Here is a 23,437-nt window from a genome sequence, read left to right on the forward strand (position 1 = left end):
AACTGATTTTCTGGTTTGCCTGTTCAGACGTTTCTCACCTACTGTCATATTCATCGATCTCAGCCACACTGAATAGACCTCACTTCCCAATGTAATAAACGTATTTTAATTTCAGTTTCAATGAAGAGTCAACTGGTGATATTACAGCTTTTTTCCCGCTGGCAGTGAGCAACGATTGTTTAAAAGTCATCAGTATTTCCAGAGTGACTGAATAAACAATCATAATATGAAGAGAATAGTATTTTTTGGCAACTATTGGGTTTGAAAACCTGAAGAAAGGACAGCAAAAGCCATTATTATTATTATTTTTGCAGTATTTAAATTCTATCGCTTTACTTAAAATGTTTTTTCTTCTCTGATGCCCAGATTAATAGGAAGGCTGCCTGTCTGATTTGAGGCAAGAGCTTAATCTTTGCTGTTTGCATTTAAATGCCGTCTTGAAGAACGAGGGAATGCGGCTAAACGCAAGGATGTGAGGCGGGGTGGGGGCGGGGTGCTCTTGACCCTTTTCGAAAGCTGTCTCCTCCAGTCAGAATGTGATGGAGGCCAGGGAAGCATGAACGTGGCCCACTTTATGGGAAATCTTTCAGACCCTTTTTAAAAAGCTACCATTTTGGAACAATTTCAAATTTGCTGAAAAGCTGCAATGACCATACTGGGTACCTCAGAGACTCTCACTGGCTTCTGCACTGTCGCGGCACGTTTGTTTTATTCTCTTCACACACCCTCGTCCCCTCTCCCTCCTCTGTCCCCATCTATCTACTTGTCAACTTTTTCTCCTGAATCGTGTGACGGTAAATGCAGATACCGCATCCCTTATCTTCATGCTTGACTATGGGGCCATCCAGGTACGGCACCAAAGAGCAATGATCCAAGGCAGGACGTGTTCCACTGACATAACAGTATTATCTGATCTTAAGACTGGATTCAAGTTTCACTCATTGCCTCAGTAATCTTCGCATTTTTCCTCCTGATGCATGGTTCATAGCAGAACCACACGCTGCATTTGGTTTTCCTATCTCTTTAGTCACCTCTAATCTGGAATGATTCCCCAAGCCCTACTTTTAATGATATGGACATTTTTGGAGAAGACGAGCTATGTGGTAGGTAACCAAGCTGGTTTTCTCTGACATTTCATCATGATTGGATTCAGGTGATGCGTTATTCTGGAAACACTGCATAAATGACGCTGTGCACCTTTTCCAGTATGTCATGTCGGGAGGCACACAATGCTGGTTTGTGTTATTAGCAATGAGGAACTTTGATCACTTGGTTTAGCCAAGTGCCCACCAGGTTTTTTTCCTGTAAAGTTAATCCTAGCAGAACCCTTTGTATTCAGCTGTCCTCCCTTCTCCAGGAAGTCCGTGTGTCTCGGGGGATGCTAAAGGCACTTGAAATTCCAGGGATGTCCAGTTGGTCTAAAACTAATGCCATGCTCTTGATTTGTGAATCATTGTGAACTGGGAGATGGAAGTAGAGGGGAGCTGGGACCTTTGGGAAAATTCTCATTTATTTCTGGGTGAGCTCCTGGAAACAATCCTTTCTCTTTTGGTCTGGATTTATTTCACATGGGTATGAGCCGTGGATTTGCTGTGAGCTCGTCACTCCCGGACTGGGATGAAGCCAACACCAGAGGAAGCCAAGCAGAGAGATTTGCGGGGAAAGAAAGATGGTGCCGTTAGACTAAGTCAACACTCAATGCCATTCTAGCTCTGGGCTTCCGGTTATAGGAACCAATCACTTTCTCTGTTATTTAAACCTATTTAGATAGAATTTCTTATTACTTGCAACTTACATATACTGACTAATGTGGGGATCAGTTGGCTAGGACACAATTTGTTACATGCTTGTTGCCTTCTCACTAACATGGGGGAGCAGCGGCATGGTGACATGGTCAGAGCTAGGGTGTGAGGGGCACGCAACTTGGAAATGTTGGGGAAGGGAATCCCCAGAAATGAGAGATTCTGCTTGCTCTGGGGAAAAGTGATAAACCCAAGTCTGGTACAATTCTGACCTGGGTTCGACTGAACTAGGGGGGAAATCAAGTCCAGTTCATTTTTGGTTTGTTTTCTAAACTTATTTAATTTTTTAAATTAGTTAATTATAAACATTTAATTATTTTTATTAGCCCAGGGACAGGGGTTCAAAGCAAGTTGTGAACATTCTGTGTAAGGCATGAACTTTTCTCAAGTGCACATTTTAATTTTTTTGGCTTTTGACAAAAGATGTAATGCTTTTGTAATTTAAATATTTAATGAAATGAATTTAAGTAAGACCTGCCCTGGGACAGGCCCTCTTGCCGAGGCATGTACTATGAAAGCAATTCTGTTTTATGCAGTTACGTTTTTCTATTTCACATTGACTGGGACCGTCGTGATGACACCAACTGAACCATCAACTATCTGCTGTCAGTGTTGGCTGAAATAGACAGTAGAGGATAAAACACCATTTTTGGAGGGAATTTGCATATGAGAGGAAATGGAAACTGGACTACATCCAGTTCTCATCTCAGGACTCAGAGGTTTGGAGCTACGTTCCCTGTGCTGTGCAGTGTATCCTTGTAGTTTGTCTGCTTTACACACAGCAGTTTGGACCTCTTCACCGTACGCTGCACGTCAGTGAGGACCCCCATTCAGTAACAGCCAGCACCCCTCCAGACTCATCACCAGCCACTGCCTTCAAAGCGCCTTCCCCCTTTACTTTCTAAAATCTCATGACAACCCTGTGAAGGAGGCACAGCCTGGGACCATCACGTGCATCCCCATCGCACTTCAGCTCACATGCAACCAGCAAGCAGAGGGAACGGAGGTCAGAGTTCAGATGCTGTCCCCCCGCCCCCACCCCGCCTTGCTCATGTTCTAAATTGATCAAGGGCAAGCTTTTTCCTGAGTTAAAAAATAAAACAGCCTTAGCAAAATTCTAAAAACTTAAGAAAAAGGCTGGAATTCTGCTGAAGTGTTTCTTCCTTCAGGACGCGTGGCTGCCTTGGTGGATTCAAGAAGCATGGTTCTCTCCTTCCAGGGAGCTGAGTCACCCAGGGAAGCCATAAGTGCTGGCGAGGAGGCGGGGCTGGTCTCCAGGAGCTGGTTTCCCACTGACGCAGAAGGATGCTCCTGTGCCTGAATTACGTTTTAAATGCTGGTGTAACAGGTGTCCATCAGAAGCAAGTGCCCTCAGGGACTTACCTCTTAGAGATGGGAACACAGACTCTGGGCTGTGAAGGTGGATGACCCGTGGTTGTGGGTGCCATGGAGCCGGCCGCACCTGCGAACCAGCTGGCAAAGTGTTTACAAAGCAGAATGTCTGCTCATGATGAGGTCAAAGCCTTTCAAGTAGCGGAAAATGCGAGGATCCCCTTCCTACTCAATTTTGCAAAACCAGTCGAAGCATAACCGCCATGAAGGACCCTCACCAAGAGGTGGGGCATGTCCAGTAAAGGACATTTTATGTGAAAAAATCATCCAGTAACTCAAGTCACGTCTCTATTTACTGTGTTAAAAATGGAAGAAAACCAATTTCCACACATTCAATTTATAACTTAAAAATGAAATATTCAATTAAAAATAACAGAATATGCAAGAAAATAGAAGATTATAAAAAACCCAAGTCTGGGTGGTGGGATTGTGTGTTTTTGCATTTAGATAAAGTACCATGTAACCAACAAAGTTCACAAACAAGTCAACTTTTTTTAACTAAAAAATTAGAAAAAAATTTAAGTGTGGTTGATTTATAATGTTAGTTTCAGGTGTACAGCAAAGTGACTGAGTTATACATATACACACATACATATTTTTTCAGATTCTTTTCCACTATATGTTATGTAAGAAACTGAATACAATTCCCTGTGCTCTACAGTAGGTCCTTGTTGTTTATCTATTTCATATATAGTAGTTTGTATTGGCTAATCCCAAACTTCCCATTTATCCCTTCCCCCTCCTCCCCTCCCCTGGTAACCATAGTTTGTTTTCCATGACTGTGAGTCTATTTTTGTTTTGTAAATAACATTTTTAGCATTTTTTAAGATTCCACATGTAACTGATATCATATATTTCTCTTCCTCTATCTGACTGACTTCACTTAGTGTGATAATCTCTAGGTCCATCCATGTTGCTGCAAATGGCATTATTTCATTCTTTTTTGTGGCTGAGTAGTATTCCACGTATAAATACACCACAGCTTCTTTATCCAGTCGTCTGTTGATGGACGCTTAGGCTGCTTCCATGTCTTGGCTACTGTAAATAGTGCTGCTGTGAGCACTGGGGTGCTGGTGTCTATTTGAATGAGTTTTCTCCAGATATGTGCCCAGGAGTGGGATTGCTGCAACATACGGCAAATCTATTTTTAGTTTTTTTAAGGAAACTATACTGTTCTCCATAGTAAGCCAACATCTTACTACTGGCCCTTTCTTCCTCCTCCCATCACTTGATTTTAATCATACAGTTTCGTTTCTTTTCTTTTTCTTTCTTTCTTTCTTTTTTTTTCAGTTTCTCTGTATCTTGCTCTGACTTTTCCTCTGCTGAGCTGCACACCCCGTCAACAGCTCCAGCTTTCCTCAGTTACCTCTCGCTCAGCTAAAATGCCCCACCCACGATGGTCTTCTCTGTGCCTCTACAGGCTTGGGTGTCTTGGATTTCCTTTCTTTTTCATTTGTCACACTAGCAAATTAATAAACCTTATCTGCCGGAAGCACGGCATGACGCTGCGGTTGAGCTTGGGCGCCAGAGGCGGCCAAACTGGGCTTAAATGTTTTCTCTTCCACATCTTAGTTGTTGTGGCTTGGACAGCTCACATCACCTCCCCAAGCAAAACCCAGCTGTATGAGTCACCTGGCACAGCGCTGGTGCACACACGGATACACGTCATACAGCGTTGACATTAAGTCAGCAACGGTTTGTATACTAGCTCTTGTGTCCTTGGTTCCTCAAAGAACCCTTGCATGTTGTAAACAGTTACTGAATAAATGAACAAAGTGTATGAGATGATTAAAACATTCTTTTGTGACAAAAATCATTTGACTGACTTCATATAAAAAAGCAATTTAATCGATTGGTAAAAATTAAATCCCAAGCAACAAGGTCTACCAGTTAGGAAATTAGAACCAGTTCAAAAGTGGTCTCCTCTACTGATAAATCCAAAGAACTGGATTCCCCGATGTCTGGGACAGCACTGCGCCTAGACGGCAGACAACAAGCAAACCCTCTCTGTAAAATGCGTTGAGTGTTCTGCAGATCAAGTCTAGGAATTGCTCGTTTTCATTGATTGGTTCTGCCATCATGAAATGCTATAAGGAGATAACTTTAAAGTGTTCCAGGATGCAGTTAAATAGATTTTGTGGAGTCTGTGTGGGATAACTTTTAGAAATGAACGGTGTATTTTGTGTGCGTTCAAGGCTGAAAAAGAATAATTGGCCTTAAATTTAGGCAGACATGGTATTGATTAAGCTTCTTGAGCCCCACGTTGACGAGCTGCTATAATGGACTGGACAGCGAGGCTGAGAATCCCAGAGAGATTTTTTTTTTTTTTTGAAGAAGGATAATACTACATGAAAGACACATTCCATCCATTTTCTCCTGGAAAAGCTTTACTTTCCCTCCCCAGCCCAGGGCACGTTATTTGAGCCCAGATTCATTCTCTCTTCTTTCTTTCCTGCTAACATGAACCATTTAGTTTTTATGGAAAAGGAGGGTGACAAGATTCTTTATACCTTCACATAGTCATGCCTGTTACCACTTTGAGGCCATTATTTCCCCATTTTAACCAAACATAAAAATAAAAGTCTTTTTCTTAAGGTTCATGTCTTCTGCTCCAGCATCATTCATTCGTGTGTCCTTGCTGTGGCCACTTACTGACCTGATGTCGTTGCCCATCTCCTCCCCAAGCCTCCCTGCACTGTGACTCTGGATCCAGGGTCGGGGAGAGTCACACTTCGGTTTGAGGGACCGCCTTCCCCACAAGGCACCTGGGGAGTAGCCGATTGGGCTAGAGGACTCTGTTCTCGTTGCCAGAGGCCGGCAAGCAATCCACTTTGGACCAAGGACCCAGGAGGGTAACCACACTGAGGGCTTCTAGGAAACACTTCCCTCACCGATTGAAAGTGATGGCCATCAGAAGAAGTAGCTCCTCGCTCTGCCTCGCCCGCCGTTCTGTCTGGAACACGATGCAGGAACCACAGCCACTGACTTGCCACCGTAGGGAAGGTACACTGACAGGCGAAAGATGAAAATGTACAGAAACAGAAACAAATGATGACATGTTAGATCCGCCCAGCCTGGCGCTGTCCTACCGCATGGCAAAGGAGGAGACTTTCCTTGTTGTACGAGAGTTGAATGGAGAATTCCTTTTTTTTCTTGATATATTTTTTATCCAGATACTCCCTCAGATTTAGACGCAGGCTGTGCATTTTGGGCAGGAGCACCGTCGAAACGACGTGCTGTTGTGCTTTGAAACACGCAGTCTGTTTCTCCTAAAACTGGTGAGGGTCACTCGACCGCTCGGCTGAGGCCGGCTGCCTGGCTTCTCCACTCTGAGACCACTGTTTCCTTCTATAATGTCTAAGTATCTTGCAGGGAGGTACTTCGACACGCTAACTTTCCTGTTCATTAAACTGTTACCCGCTGGTATTAGTATCCATTGATGACTAAATCACTTATTACTGAGATGGTTGCCAAATGGTGTCACCTATCGTTTTTTAAAAGTTACCAAAAATTGTAGTAATATACATGAAATGTACCATTTTAACCTTTCTCTAGTGGGCAGTTCAGTGGCGTGAAGTATGCTCGCAGTGCTGGGCAGCCATCACCACCATCCACCTCTAGATCTTTTGCATCATCCCAGACTGAAACTCTGCGTCCACTAAAATCTAACTGCCCCGCTCCCCTCCCCTCCCCTCAGCCCCAGGGAACCACCATTCTACCTTCTGGTCCTGTGAGTTTGACCATGACATGTGACATTTTTTCTTTTGTGTCTGGCTTATTTCATTTAACATAATGCCCTCAAGTTTTATCTGTGTTGCAGCATGTAGCAGAATTTCATTCCTTTCTGAAGGCTGTGTAATATTCGTAAGTGTGTAGAAGTCACATTTTCTTTATCCGTTCATCTGTCTATGGACATTTGGGTTGTCTCCATCTTTTTGGTTGTTGTGAGTAATACCACTATGAGCACCAATGTACAAATATCTATTTGGTATCTATTTCACTGCTTTTGAGCATATAATCAAAAGTGGAGTTGTGGGCTCACTTGGTAATCTTGTTTAATTTTTTTGAGGAGCAGCTCTACTGTTTCCCGTAGCAGCTGTACCACTTCACAGTCTCACCAGCAATGCAAAAGGGTTCCAGTTTCTCCAAATCCTTGCCAATATTTTTCCTGCTCTTTTAGTTAGTAGTCATCTCGTGAGTGTGACGTGTCATCTCGTTGTGGTTTTGATTTTCATTTCCCCAATGATTAATGATGCTGATTGTCGTTTCAGGTGCTTAGCGGCCACTTGCCCATCTTCTTCTGGAGGAACGTCTATCACGTCTTCTGCTCATTTTGGAACTGGATTATTTGTTTTGTTGTTGATTTTTAGGAGTTTATAGGCACATGATTTGTAAATGTTTTCTCCTTTCTGTGGGTTGCCTTTTCACTCTCTTGACACTGTCCTTTAATGAACAAAAGTTTTAATTTTGAAGAAGTTCAATCTACTTTCTTTCTCTTTTGTTGCTTGTGCTTTTGGTGTCATATCCAAGAAATCATTGCCAAATCCAGTGTCAAGTGAAGGATTCCCCTGTGTTTTCTTCTAAGGGTTTTATCGTTTTTAGTTCCTGCCTTTAGGTCTTTGATCTATTCTGAGTTCAGTTTTGCACGTGGTGACAAGCGCAGGTCTAACTTCATCCGTTGGCATGTGGATATCACCTTTCCCAGCGCCATTGGTTGAAAAGAACAGGATTTTCTTTTAGCTATAGCTGCAAGCATATTAGCTCTGCGTTTCCCAGACTTTCTCAGAGCAAGGCTTAAAATAAAAGTGAGTCCTCAGCAGTGTGACGTGTCCCTCTCCTGATGGAGTAAGAAGGGGAACGTGTGTACAGTGGTTTCCTGAGTTTAGTCCTTCCCTACTCTGCTCACAGCCGCAGAGGTTTTGTCCCCACTGCCCTCCTGCTGAGAATGGCTTCTTGAGTCCAAATACTTCTCAGTATTAGGTTTCTTGGCACAAGTACCTCTCGTGACCTCACTGTCCTAACTTGCGGCATGCCACAGCTTTTAGGGTATGTTTCCTGTAAAATGTGCAGTCCCTTGTCGGAAGGTCTTTTCCTAGCCTAGCTGCTCTTCTACCCCTTTTACCAGAATTACCTGAAATGTGCTTGTTAAAAATTCAGATACCAGGGCCCCACCCCAAACCTACTGAATTAGAATGTCTGGGTTGAAGCCAAGGACTCTGTGTGTCTAACTTGTTCCCCGTGTTTGAGAACCTTTGTCCTAGGTCCTATTTAATATTAGCTAATTCCAGAGCAAAGACTTCTCAGTCTGGGCCTAGATCATGACTTCTCAACTTTGGCTGTGTGTTAGAATTACCTAGAGGGTTTGAAATGTGACACCCGGATCTTACCCCCAACTAATTAAGTCAGGATCTTGGTGGAGGTGGGTGGTAGTGGCGGGGTACTTTGAAGCTTCTAAGCAATTTTAATGTGTAGCCACGAACTCCTGGTCTAAACCTAGAGGCGTAAGAATTGCCTTCAGGGTGTTGATAAACTCACTGAAATTGCATTAATACAGAGAAACGGGGAGGCCGGCTGCCTCATGGAGACTCTAGACAAGTCTTGATTCACAGGTGGGAATCCAGTGGCTGGAGCCCATCAGTTCAGCCTACACTCCAGCTCAGGCTGAGTCCATCCATTTCTTTGCCCAGGAGATTCTTTTCTTTTCTAAAAAAGTTTTTCACTTTTATTTTTCCGCTCCTAGACTGTTGCTCAAAATAAACACAACTTTATTTTTTCTTGTAAAGAAAATAACACACTAATAGAAATAAATCCAGGCAACACAAAAAAGTGTAAAGTGAAAATGAAAATCACCCAGAGAGAAATCTTATTAACATTTTGATGTGGGCCTTTCCATATTTTCCATGCATATAAAAAATGTGACTATATTACAATGTTGCTTTGTAATCTTTTTTTATTAAGTGTAACATATCACGGGCATTTTTCTTTGTAATGAATATTGAACTTCATGATTAGTTTTGGATCTGCATAGCAACAGCCATTGCAGGGCGGTACCGTCATTTCTTTAACGAGTTCCCTACTGAGAATTGAGAAAACATGCTTTTCATTGTTTTACTCTTTCAAATAACACCATGATAAACATGTTTGTACGTATGACTTTGGACGCCTTTCTAGATCTTTCCTTAGGTTAAATTCACAGAGGTAAGTTGGCTGGGTAAAAGGATCTGCACATGAAGAGACTGATTACATGTTGCCAAATTACCCCCAGGGAAGCTGACCTCGTCTACACTGCTGAGATCTTATTGTTTAATTACTCCGATCACTCACTAGGGGAAGCACTGATCAAAATCTGACGAGGAAATGTCGCTTTCGCCTTGGAAGCCACTGGGGTTCAGCCCCATGTTGAGGAAGTAAACAGCGACCTGAATCTGAAAAAGGCGAAGGCGACATCCGGCTCACGACTGCCTTTAACAGTCTAACCTTGAGGTCTACACAGGTAAGTTACTGGCTGTTTTGATTTTCAGTTACCCCTGTGTTCCCAAGTCTCCAAAATTACGTTGAGAAGAATTTGGGAGGATCTTGAAGAAGCTGTTTACAAGCCTCAAACCCCCCTCACCTCAGTGTGACAGTGGAGCCGTGACACTCCGGTCCACCCCTGCAACTGTCTCCCTTTTCTTTGCGTCCTCACACCTCCTGCTTGAATTTTTTTTTTTCCTCAAAAACTCTCTTTCTCATCCAGCAGTGATATACTCCTTTTTCCCCCATTCTGCTGGGTTTTTTTTGAATTAATATGCACATGACACAAATTTAAACAGTAGCTTCTTATTTTTAAACATTTTTGGGGGGGAGGTTAATTAGTTTGTATTTATTTACTTTTTTAATGAAGGTACTGGGGACTGAACCCAGGACCTTGTGCATGCTAAGCACACGCTCTACCACTGATCTATACCTTCCCCCTTTACCAGTAGCTATTTTAAAGTGTACGATTAAATGGTATTTAGTACATTCACAGTGTGTGCAATCATCACCTCTGTCTGGTTCTAAGGACTTTTCATCATCCCCAAAGGAAACTCCAAATCCTTTGAAGCAGTTGCTCCCTATTCCCTAATATGCGGGCCCTTTGCCAGCTTGACGGATGAGCTTAGATACAGACAGTCAAGAAATAATCCAGCATCAGACGTGTTTCTTGAGGGGCATGAATCTCAGCCAGGAAGGTAAAAATCACCTTTTAGGATGGTTATTGTCAAAAAGACAGAAAATAACAAGTGACTGTGAGGATGTGGAGAAATCAGAACTCTTGCACACGCTGGTAGGGTGGTAAGATGGTGTAGCTGCTGTGGAAAACAGTATGGTAGCTCCTTAAAAAATTAAACGCAGAATTACCATATGATCCAGCAATTCTGCTTCTGGGTATGTACTTTGAAGAACTTGATGCAGGGACTTGAACAGAGTTTTGTACATCCATGTTCACAGCAGCATCATTCACAATTGCCAACAGGTGGGAACAACCCAAGTGCCCATTGATGGACGGATGGTTAAGCAAAATGTAGTACACACCTACAATGGAATATTATTCAGTCTTAAATGTAGTGATATTCTGACATTTGATGCAACATGGATGAACCCTGGAGACACTGTGCTCAGTGAAATAAGCCCGTCATCAAAAGACAAATACAGCGTGAGTCCACATCTGTGAGATACCAAGAGCGATCGGATCCAGAGGCAGAAAGAAAGGTGGTTTCAGGGGCCAGGAGAGGAGGGAGTGAGGAGGTGGTGTTTAGCGGGCATAGGGTTTCAGTTTGGGAAGATGAAGGGTTCTGGAGGTGGGTGGATTCAATTAACAATCCAACAAAGTGGATTGTTAATGCCATTGAACCACACACTTAAAAATGGTTAAAGTGGTAAATGCTACGGTATGTATACTTCACCACAATTAAAAAAAATTCCTAGAGTTATCGCCAAAGGACACAGGAGGCACCTACAGAGGTCAATTTAACCATCAAAAAGAACAATGATGGCAGTAAATTAATACATGCATATGTCATCTTAAAATTTGTAAGTTTCTAGAATATGAAAGCAGGTGTTTGTATGTGTATGTATGGCTGAAACATTGTGCTGTGTGCCAGAAAGTGACACACTGTAACTGACTCTACTTCAATTAAAAAAAAAAGTAATAATAAAATGCGTAAGTTTCAGATACTAAAAGGGTATCTGACTTATCAGTCACTCTTGGATATTGCTGGGGCACCAATTAGCTCGTTATTCTGAAAACTGGTTAATAAAGGAAAAGAATGATGAACAAAGGAGAAGACGTGTGTAGGGAGAAAGAACACTTGCAGCCGGTTGGTCTGTCTTCTTGGCCTCTTGTTCTGTGTCTGTTTACCTGATACCTGGTTGTCCCTGGTGTGGGGCCCCTTGCCAGCCTGGCAGAGGAGCTCAGACACAGACACTCAAAAGGGAAACAATCAGGCATCACACGTGTTTCCCGTGGGGCGTGGATCTCGGTCAGGAAGGCGGAGACGGCCTTCCTCCTTGAGCTGTGCCTCCCGCTGTTGAGACAACGGTACGTCATTCTTTTGTCCGAACTGGATTGAATTTGGTCTGTTGAAAATGGGACTTGGGATATGACAGGCAAAAATCTAGCTGTCGGAGCTTGAGCGTACGCCACATGATGTTACGAAGAACGCGTGAAAGGTCGGTTACCTCCTAGGCTTTGTCCGCCTCTGCTGTAGAACTTTATAAAAAATTACTGACCGGATTCTTCTCAGTGAGCAAAAGCACTTCAAACGGTAAATAACACATTTATATTTTATTTAATGTCCATTTTATTAATATTATAATTTATTTTTAAATGCCTTCAAACATTAAACATAAATGATTAATAGTCCTCTGAGTATTTACATGTTGCCTAAGATGAGTAAATCAAAACACAGGCATTTAACAAGTTAAATTATCCAAATGCTGAAGCATTGATTGCAAACTTATTTAATCCAACTCTTCTAAAACGTTAAATAAGATCATGGATTTCGCCCATCCAGTGCTTCAAACACCTTAAGAAGCAGAAGAACCTGCATGAAAGTACAGTGATAATTACCAAATTGATTACACTTGATAATACCAGCTGCAAATGTGTTAATGCCATGGATTGCTGGGCTGACTTCTTATATTTTTCTGGAGATGCCTTCCTAGAGTTGCAGAGTTTTAAGAGACCTAAGACGAAAAGAATACTTCCTTAGACCAGCTGAGGCTGCAGGATTTGGTTGTCCAATAACTGGTTCCTGATCAGGACCCAGCACCCATTGTGGTGTCCAAGACCTTTAAATGTGAGCCTCTCTAGAAAGGCCGAGTCTCTTTTTATAATTCAATTGCTCTTTTACAGCAAGGAGACTTTTAAGTCCATGTCTTTTAGGAGGATTTTAGTTCTTGAAGCTTCATGTATTTCCAAGAAATGATATATTCTTTGACTTGCACATGGTCTGCATTACCAAGCTTACTTTGCCATTTATGGCCCAGTTTCTTGGTGTTACTGGAAACGTATGAGTTGTAGGCATTGTATCTAATCAAGCTGGTGCAGAGTTTTTGTCCATAGGAGCACGAGGGATAATTCCGTCTCTGGGACACCTGGCTAGTGGGAGCTCTCAGGACGGTTATGTAGGACAGTCGTGTACTGACGACCTGCTCTCACCTGGGGATCTCTCAGTTCCCTGAGGTTCTGTTCGCAGTATACAATTTTTCTCTCTGTTTTCATATTGGAAATTTTCTATTCTGGAAAATCTCAGCTCGATGGTTAAGTGAATGCCACAGGCGTGGTGTGGTTAGGTCACACTTACATGGTAGATGGAGATATCATGTTTTAAAAATATCTTGACACTTTAAATTTATCATTAATGACAACCAGAGAAAGTTGAAGAGAAGAGATGAACCCTATTAAGAAGTCACTTTCTTACTGGTAGCTCCAATATGGTTCACAGGAAAGAGAGGCTGTAGCGTGGGACACGGGGCTCTAAAAAGTGCAGTATAAATACAGGGTCAGGATGGCCAGCGCTGGTGTCCAGGTGAGGGATGTGCTAGCTCCCCACCGCACACTCTGTACCCCCGGGTCATGACTTCCTGAGAGAGCTCCTTATGAACTGAAGTGTAACCAGAAAGGATGAGCAGCATTCACATGGTGTGGAAGCCACCAGCTGAAGTCACCACCTCCCAAACATTCGGGCTTCTACAGCCGAGGGGTTGGGTTTATCCTGTGTAGATACACAGCCCTAAGACCCAGTGAGACATGCATGGAGAAGTGGATTTTCCATTTATATGAGGAAGAGCCTTCTAATCATCAGTGATGCTCACAAGTGGAATGACTTCTCTTGAATCACGGAAAGTATTCAAGCAGAATAAATAATCGCCAGTCGGAGATGTTGCAGAGGAAATCTCGGCATTCAGAGGACAGCTAGACTTAATTACTTCAAAGATACTTTCTCACTCAAAATTTCAAAGCCAATTTTTTAATCCTTTTTGGGGCCGAAGTCTCCGTTTCTTTGATAAGTTTCTCTCCTTTCTTTTTATAAGGGTGTATACCTCACAGAGCTGTGCGAGTAGAACATGATTCTTTTTAGGATAAAGATATAAGAAGATTTCAAGTGGCTAGATGATTTTTCTTCAATCTTATTGATGACATTTTGGAAAAAGAAGCATGAATCTGTATGGCTGCACAGGGTAAGTCTGGTTTCCACTCCGAAGCTCGTGTCCGAGGCGCAGCGGTCAGCCTCTTCTATTCTGAGCCCTGGGGCTCACGGCTTGGCCCGAGCAGTCGATTTCATCCTGTCGGCTGGCTCTCTGTTCTGTGAATGTGAGCAGTGAGATTGCAGGGGGTGAGGAGAGGGAGGTGGAATAAGGCTTTCCTAGTCTATTGCTGGCTTTTTACTGTTTGCAGATCTCGAATCAAAGTCTCCATTTCTTTGATAAGTTTCTCTTCTTTCTTTTTAACAAATTGTGGGCAAATTCAACTGCATTTATCAGTTCATCACAGGGGAAGTTGTAAATCTTCCCGCCACACTTTTGACTTGGCAAGGACTCTCTGTTTGCTGGAAAATAAAGAAACAAGAGACAAGCAGATCATAGCTCCGAACTGACCAGGCTATGAGTTCTCCTACGAAACAGAATTTGGAAGAGGCTGTCACTGATTCACTTCAAATCTGTCACTTCTTCCAAAACAAGAATGATCATTTCCATGTGACAGGCTCTAAGCCTGGGCGTCTGGAATGGACTGATGGCACCAGGATGGACGGAGATACCGGTTTATAAATTTTATGAGTGAAACTGGAGGGACGCAGAGCTTTCTGTTGGCTGTCTGGAGCTGCCCTTGTCCAGATTTATAACCCAGGGGACAAAGCGCCCTGAACTTCGCATGCACTTCCGTTCTTTGGTCTGAGAATGCTTCCTCATTTCACCAAAGTTAGTGAAAACATCTGACTTCTTGCCACCTGAATTCTCCCAGGTCTATTGTAACGGCTGGCTGTTTCGTTTATTCATAATAACTCTGTTAAGAGTGCCCTCTCTGCTTGGACTCTGTAGAATTCCTCTAAGTTCTGCTAAAGCTTTCACAAGACAGCTTTTTACCCCAGACAAATCTTACCCAGAAGAACAGCCAAAGAAAACAGGCAAAATAAGAGCTATTGTGGCTGGGGCTGCGGGGGGAGTCAGGGACCCCAGCTTCCCGGCCCTTCTCTTTCGTAGGATTCCACCCAAGGACGCACTGGTCCATCCTGGATTTAAGCAGGAAAACTCATTACTCCCCTAAATTACTGACCCCTTTGGAACATTTCATCTCATGATCGTGGTAGCTCCTGACAGATTGCTAGTGTCTTTCCTCAGGCTGGTAAGTGGTCTTCAGGAACTTACTCCACTGTTGATTGTTATGAAGAAATAGGGGACAGACTAGACTGTCCACAATCTTTGTTGCCTTTAAGGGTAAAACGACCATGAACAAAGAATCAGACAAGCAGAGGCATACAAGGAAATAAATGAAGTGCTGGTGTTTCCTTCCTGTAACTCGGGAGATCACCTTGCATGGGCCTTAGTGCACGTGTCGCTAAGCCCCTGGGGAGGGTCGTGCCATGATTCGGCGAGCAGGTGCTTCTCCGCGGGCCGAGGGAGGGCGGCCGGGTGAGGCTGGGTCATGATCCTGCATGAGTCACCGCCGCGGGCTGGCCGTTCTATGTGCACCGACCTTGAAGTTATTACCTAGTTTTTCTTTTTTTCAATATACTTACTCTGCACTGAAAACCAAAAATGCTTTACAAGTATTATCCAATAAAAACCATCTTATCTCTTCCCCCCAGATGGTGCAATAAAGGCCTGAAACTATCAAGGAACTTTTCTGAAATATTACAAGTAAGTGGAAGAAATAATCCAGTGAGAATGAGGATGGTGCTATTCTCGAGTCCTGGTTCTAAGGTTATTAGACTGTAATTTGTGACTCGAGGTGTGAAGTGAGGAAAGTAACTGGAAGATTTTAGCGTGATGCTGTGGGGTGGCTTGTTAAAAAGCCTGCCGGATCACAAGCTCTTCCTTCTGACATTTCTTGGAACTGCCTTTTGAAACAGGCCTGATCAGCGTTGCTCCTGCCGGGTCTCACGCGTCTTTACCCAGCCGGTCCCACGGTCACAGCGCACCTAACGGCAGAGTGGTAGTGAAGTCAGGACGCTGATGGGCGCCTGCCTGAGTAATAGAGAACTTCATTGGTTGTACTGGCTACTCCTGAGCTTCCTGAGCTCGGGTGAGGTGAGCATGGTGATACCCGAGAGGAGCGAGGGAAGGCGCAGGGGGACGTGGTGGTGGGTAGCGCAAGACGGTACCTACTCCGGGAGGCACTGTTGTGGGGACATGATGTGCTCATTCAGGTAATGCCTTGAATCCTGTCTAGGCCCTCCATGCCATCCCTCAGGACAGGAGCTCCTGGAAATCTGGGGGCTAGTCGCTGATCTGTCCAAGACAGTTAACATCACATCCCCACGGACCCACGGAGACAGGAGGGAACCCCTGACTTTGAGGGGCTGGGGGGTGGGTCTTAGCAAGTGATGTCACCTCTGGCTTTCCCCCTGGAGATGTAATTCCCACACCACAACATTCACTCTTCTAAGGCATACAGTTCCGTGGTTTCTAGGATCTTCTCAGAGCTGTGCAACCATCACCCCTGTCCTGCAATTCCAGAATATTTTCATCACTTCATCAAGAAACCTCATGCCCATTGGTGGTCACTCCCTGTTCCTCCCACTGAAGCCCCTGGCAACCATTTCTGCATCTCTAGATTTGCGTCGTGCGTCTGCAGTAGAGATTTTAACCAAGTAGAGTCATACAACATGAGAGCTTTTGTGTTTGGCTTCCTTCACTCAACGTAATGTCCTTGAGGTTCTTCCAAGCATCAATACTTCACTCCTTTTAATGGCTGAATAATATTCCACTGCATGGATACACCATCATCTGCTCATCCATTCATCAGCTGATGGGCATTTTGGTTGTTTCCACTTATCAGCTATCACAAATCATGCTGCTATGAACATTTTTGGATGAGTGTAATTTTTTTAAAGTGCATGTGGTTGAGACCTCATTTTCGCTCAACAATGTTGATAGGTGAAAAAAATTCATTTTTGCTAGACTTTCCATTTGTCTGGCTGGTCCAGAAGTCATTGTGAATTGGGAGAAAGAAAGAAAAAATCTTTGTTGACTTTATTATGCATCAGGGTTGTGAAGGGAGAGAGTTATCTGTCTGCCTTATTTACCTATTTTCAAATTACCTTTAGAAATTTAGTTCAAAGGTGTTGGTTGGTGACCCCTTCAATTTCACAGTCACGTCACATTTGTATTTCAGGAATGTCTCGTGTTTATATATAAAGTCTTTTTTGGTTTGACTTCAACCTGTTTACTAGCCCAGAGATTCCCAAACTGGGTGCCAAAGTGTCTTTGGATACTGCAAGAAAATTGCCAGGGCACTGTAAGAATATTTAAAATTTTCACATTCAAGGTACTCAAAACCAGGTACTACCAGTTAAGGGTCAGTTACAGTTTCAGTGTTAGAGAGTGATGCGTTCTGTTGGAGTAATGTCTTTGTGAAGCAGGGGTTTTGGTGGTAGCGCTGATGGAAAGAAAATACTGTTCTTTGAACCCAACTACTCAATAAATGAAACTTTTTGAAATTTCTGTTTGCTTCAGCTGTGCCATGAAAAAATTACTGAGATACGAAAGTTGCAATAAAATAAGAATGTTGTTTGGGAACCTTTGTTCTAGCCTTTTCCCTCTTAATTAATCTTTGCTACATTGAACCCTCATTGTTTCTGAACAATGAAAACATATCCCACCCTTTCATGAGTCCAGGCTCTTGCACGTGTCTCTCTAACTTGGAGTCCCCCTTTCTCTCCATGTTTCTTTTCCCTGGAAAACCTTTTATCCCTGGAAGACTCTGCTCAAATACCCACTCCTCTGGGAAGCCTTCCTGCAGCTCTCCAGGCATAATCAGTTGCTGAATCTTCAGTGGTCTCACAACGGCCAGGTCATCCTTCCACTCCAATGCCCACAGCGGGTCGCTGTGTGTAGTTTGTCTGGATTTCTCAACTCCCTCTCCCAGTCTGAGTCCCACAATGCCAGAAACCTCATCTTGGCACCTTTGCCCAGTGCCCTCTGAGTGACTGGCTAATTGCATGGATGGACTGAATAATGATACAAGAGACCTATCGAGCCACCATCATTTCTCCTTTAGGATTCACATTTTTCATTGGAAGCAATTTACTCCAGCATTCCTGGAGACAACTGTAAATAATCACACTTGCAGTGCCAATAAAGCTTTATAATCAATCAGAGAGACCATCTGAATACAAACTGCGACCATTTCAAAGGCAGTTTCCTGACCACCACCTCGAAGCGCGGAAGTCGTGACCATCTAGGGTCTCCACTGTAAATGATGGAATTCACTGCGGGTTCAGCCTGAATTGGGCTTAAATGAAATGCAATTGATAGCAGATGAAAGCTCAACAGGTTCCAGAATAATTACATGCTTGTTACGATGTTCTCACTAATTGGAGCACTAGCTCAGTGAACCCGGCTTCGGGAACCAATACGGGGGTGGGGGAGGGGTAGCTGGCAGACACATGAGTTTGGTACAAATCTGCATATTTGCTCATTTGCCAAAAATGTAGAGCCCGGAATTAGTTTCAGTTCACCTCATCACTGCCAAGCTGAAGAATCAGCTGAATCCATCACAGTGCCTCCCCTCCCCTCAACATGCCGAATCTCATCCGCAAGAGAACATTTGGAAAAGGCAATTTACAAGCGGGTTGCTGGAATGACGGTGCACAGAGACGCAGACATCCTTCGGACGAATGCATATTACTCTCACTTATTGAAATAGGAGCTGAGTGCTCAGACCAAAGAGGAGACTGATAAAAAGAACCTTTGTGCAAGCTCTTATTTTCAAGGGTAGAATGAAACTTGCATCTTCTTCAGGGAAGTCCCCTTCAACTCACATTTCCTTCCCTTTGGCAATGTGTGCACTAGGAGATAAGTATTTGCTTCAGGGTTTCAAAAGTTGTGCTTCTAACAGAATTAAAGCCGAATCTTCCTTCGTCCTGGTGGTGTTCTAAAATGACTTCTGTCGTGGCCCTTTAAGGCCATGTTCATTTCATTTTATCATGGTTCTTAAATTATAGTAATCCTCCCATCCCTTCGAGTCGGCGTAAAGCAATTTCATATTTGTGTTGTACTTGGAAACTCAAGTTATCTTTAAGTGTAGCTAGGAAAAAACGTCCGTCAGCCCCCAGAGCAGCAGCCACCCTGCGGAGAGGAAATGGAGATGAGAAGTGGCTTCACAGAGTCCAACTGCTGGGACAAAGACTCGCTTTGCTCCTTTTGGTTGATATTCATGGAACCTTTGTTCCGACTGTAAGGATCCGTGAGAGGCTGAGTTACCGCTGGGACAGGAATTCATGTATGGGAAAAGTTCTCACCTACACGGCAGCTCCGGGTGCTCGGCGGGAACCTGAAGCCCTTCCCCCCAGCCCCGACCTGTTTCCCTGAACTGGCGCCACGATTCAAGGGTGCCCTGGACCCGGAGGGACCGCGCGCCCTCTCCCAGGTGCTGCGTGTCTGACTGTGCAGGCGGACAATCGGCCTGCCCCGAGGAGTTTACAGTCTCACAGGGGACACAGACCGAACGTAACTGGACCAGTAAGCATCAAGATCGTAATACAGTGATGCTGTGCTAACTGCTATGCGTAAAAGAGACCAACAAGTTTCTACTGTGTAGCATGGGGGATATCTTGTAATAATCTATTATGGAAAAGAATCTGGAAAGGAATATATATATATATAAAACTGAATCACTGTGCTGTCCTCCAGAAATTTACAAGTAAGAGCGAAGACCCAGGGGACCGAGTCCCGCGATCTCTCACTGCCCCGCCCTCTGCCCCGCCTCCCACCAGCGCCCCCGGACTTCGTTTCATCTGCGCAAAGATTTGTTTCAAAGACCAAAGATTCCATCGGCTAGACCTCCTGCATGGGCCCAAAGGGTCTACGTGACCCCCAAACACCCACATTTCTAACACCCAGAAGGAAAGGCAGGGGTCTGGACAAACTACCGGAACTGATATTCAAGTCCACGAAAACGGAAGGCATAGAGCTTGTCTAGAAGACAGTTTGGGGGCAGGGTCCGTGCTTTGCCCGTGAGCCCTGTGAGCCCGACGGACCTGTAAGGCGGGTGCTGCTCCAGCATCCGGGAGGTCCCCTAACCTAAGCTCTGTACACAGACGAGGAGCTGCGACTTTTGCCTGTTTCGTCTCTGAAATGTCGCTAGCCTCTTGGCTTCTTTCGAGGTACAGGCGTCTGAACAAGGCGGACCCGGCACTAATGGCTGTGCTCCCGGCCTGTGGCTGTGGGGACCCTCGGCATTGCCCAGTGATGTTGGCTGCAGTCCTCACACCCGTGGTTCCTCCTGCTCCAAGAGGGTATTTCCACTGAGAAGAGGTCAAGTGGGCACCAGGGTGGCGGTGCCTGTGGACGACCTGCTGCCATCTGTCGGGATGAGGAACAGAAGAACACAAAGACAGGACGGCCTTGCCTGGAGGGAGGGGGCCAGGGTAATGATGGTGACGCTCTCCCTGAAGCCTAAAGAATTTCCACCGTTGTTCAAGACCCAGCCCAGATGACCCTGCGAAGTTCTGCCTGATGGCGCCTGTCCCAGCCCCGAGGGCCCAGGAGGCTGCACTGTCTCCGTGCACCACGGATCCTTGTGCTTGCCCGTGCCGGTGGGTTAGAGCCCGTCTGATCCCTGCTTGGACTGCGCGCTTGTCTGTTTTGCTCATTTAGCCATCTCCAGAGCGCCTGCTCTAAAGATGCTTGTTGCAAATGAGTAAGTAAACGCATGACATACAATACACACAGCTCTACCAGGGCAACACCAGGAACGCTGGCTGCAGACCAAACCAACAGCAGGAGCAGAACCCGATGCGCTGTGACGCCTGGAGGAGGCGAGGGCACCTTCCTCAGCAGAAGGCCTGTCCGCGTGCAGTAAGGACCATCACCTGCTGAGGACGGTTCATCTTCCAACCACGTAGACATTTTGTTTTCTTCTGCTTTGGTAAATCGTGGGCGGAAGGTGGAGGGACTGAGATGTTTTGATGAAATCATCTCATTACTTAATGGGTTAGCCGGCACACTATTTTTGTTGCTTGTAAAGTCTGCCAAGATGTGTTTCAGCCTCTCTGTCTTAGTAACTTAGTAAATGCCATATTCTGAACAAAACAGAATCTTTCTTTGAAAGTGGAAGCTATGGTAATGCCTGGAGGCTATCATAACATCCGGACCTCTGCCTTGATTTCTTCTGGAAAATGCATAAGAAATACAGCCAAGTCTTCTCTGGCCCCAGGGCATGACTGGCACAGTCAATTTTTGAATACATCTGAAAATAATCTGGTTTCCTTATGACCCATGCTTTTCTTTCCAAAGTCATAAGCTATAAAAAGTTCGGGTGGGTTTGCATCTCTGGTTAATCAAGGTTTACTGCCTGCTTTAAACTTGGTGCCGAGTGACATGCAGTAATCATTCTTTGTTTGGAGCATCCCAGAAGCAGGAAAGTCAAATTCATCCCCAGGTGACAGTGGCACTCACATTCCAGACGAGAGACAATTCATAAAGCCCTCATCTTTATTTATTTTTCTCTTGCCCCATCAAGGAATCTTCTAGCCTGATGCTGTTAGTAGACTGAGCACGACCTTCTGCACTACTGTAATAATTCTCCCGTCCGTGCGCTTAGTCAGAAGTCTCTGGAAAAATGGATATGGAGAAGCAGGATGCGTAATTCCTGCCTTCCTCGGCTGTGCCTGCGTGATGGCGGTGATGAGCGCCGACGAGCACGACTGCTTCCTCAGTCAAGCCCTGTTCCTGTGTGTGTGTGTGTATGTGTGGTGTGTGGTGTGTGTGGTATGTGTGTATGTGTGTATATGTGTGTGTGGTGTTTGTGGTGTGTAGTGTGTGTGCTGTGTGTGTGTGTGGTGTGTGTGTGTGTGTGGGGTGTGTATGTGCGTGTTTGTGTTTATGTGTGTGTGGTGTGTGTGTATGTGTGTGTGTGGTGTGTGGGGTGTGTGTGGTGTGTGGTGTGTGGGGTGTGTGTGGGGTGTGTGTGTGTGTGTGTGTGTGTGTTACAGCTGCTGTCTAGACCACACTCTTTATCACTAAGCCATCAGTATGATCACAAATAATCAAGGGGAAAAAAGAAACGACAGAGACGCACTGTTTTTGTCCGTCTACAATATTAACAGTGTGGCTTTAACAACCCCCCCCCGAATGCATTTGGCCTTAATAATGTGCCAGTGGTAATAGCTGCAAAGAATTTCTGGAGGCTCATTCAAGTCACAGATGTGGGCGTGCTTCCATGAATTTAAGGGTAACAAAATAATTCTTTCAACTAGAGCGTGTGCAGCGGAAATGGGTTCCATCTGATAGTCTCTCCTTTCTATGCCGTGTGCACCTGACGACTGAAAGGGCTGAACCAGACGCGCGCTGTCTGGGTGCTGCGGTCAGGCTGTGAGCCTTTCTCAACCTTGGAACCTGCCCTGAGGGGCTGCTGGGGGGGAAGCTTCTGAGCAATGCTGTCCCTGGAGAACACTGGGTTGGCGTCTGGCCACCAAGCTTCACTTCTCATTGACTGAGTGACATCGGTCCAGCTCCCTAACTTCTGAGTCCCATTTCCTCCTTGAATGGATGTGGCTGACAATATAGTCCTCAGGGGCTTGTTAAGAGGAATTAGATGGACATATTCCAAGTCAAACAACTGGAGTGGACGAGGAGCTGCTGGGGGCTCGGGCTGTCCTCACAAGCCTGAGGAAACCCCGGTCCTTCTGTGAGACTTGGATCAAGTGATGCAGGTCAAATTACTCAACTCAATCAATAAATACTAAATAATGAAAAACAATGTAAATGCACTCTGTCAATCTTAGTTATCATTAATGACAAAATTTAGCAATCGGGAGACTTTCCCACCAAGATATCTAAAACTGGATACAACATAGAAGCAAGTCATTTTTTTTCATTTTTAACATTATGTAGTTTGGTTTTAAAATTTTTGAAATTTTATTTATTAAACTACAGTTGATTTGCAATATTCTATCAGTTTCAGCTGTACAGCTTCATATTCTTTTCTGCTACAGCTCATTACAAGATATTGACGATGGCTCCCTGCGCTCTACAGAAGGACCTTGTTGTTTATCTATTTTATATATAGCAGCGTGTATCTGTTCATCCCAAACTCCCAATTTTTCCCTCCCCCTCCCCTTTCCCCTTTGGTCACCGTAAGTTTGTTTTCTACGTCTGTGAGTCTGTTTCTGTTCGGTAAATAAGTTGATTTGTATTGTTATTTTAGATTCCAGATATAAGTGATGTCATATTTGTCTCTCTCCATCTGACTTACTTCACTTAGGTAGTAATAACAATAATAAATAATAATAATAATCATCATCATCATCTTTAGGTCCATCCATTTTGCTGCAAATGACAACATTTCATTCTTATTTTATCACTGAATAATTTTCCATTGCATACCGTATCTTCTTTATCCAGTCGTCTGTTGATGGACATTTGGATTGCTTCCATTCCTGGCTACTGCAAATAGTGCTGCTATGAACATTGGGGTGCATGCATCTTTTTGAATTAAGGTTTTTGTCTTTTCCTGATATGTGCCCAAGAACAGGATTACTGGATCACATGATAAC

Source organism: Vicugna pacos, chromosome 29, assembly GCF_048564905.1.
Source record: "Vicugna pacos chromosome 29, VicPac4, whole genome shotgun sequence".
Classification (NCBI taxonomy): Eukaryota; Metazoa; Chordata; class Mammalia; order Artiodactyla; family Camelidae; genus Vicugna; species Vicugna pacos.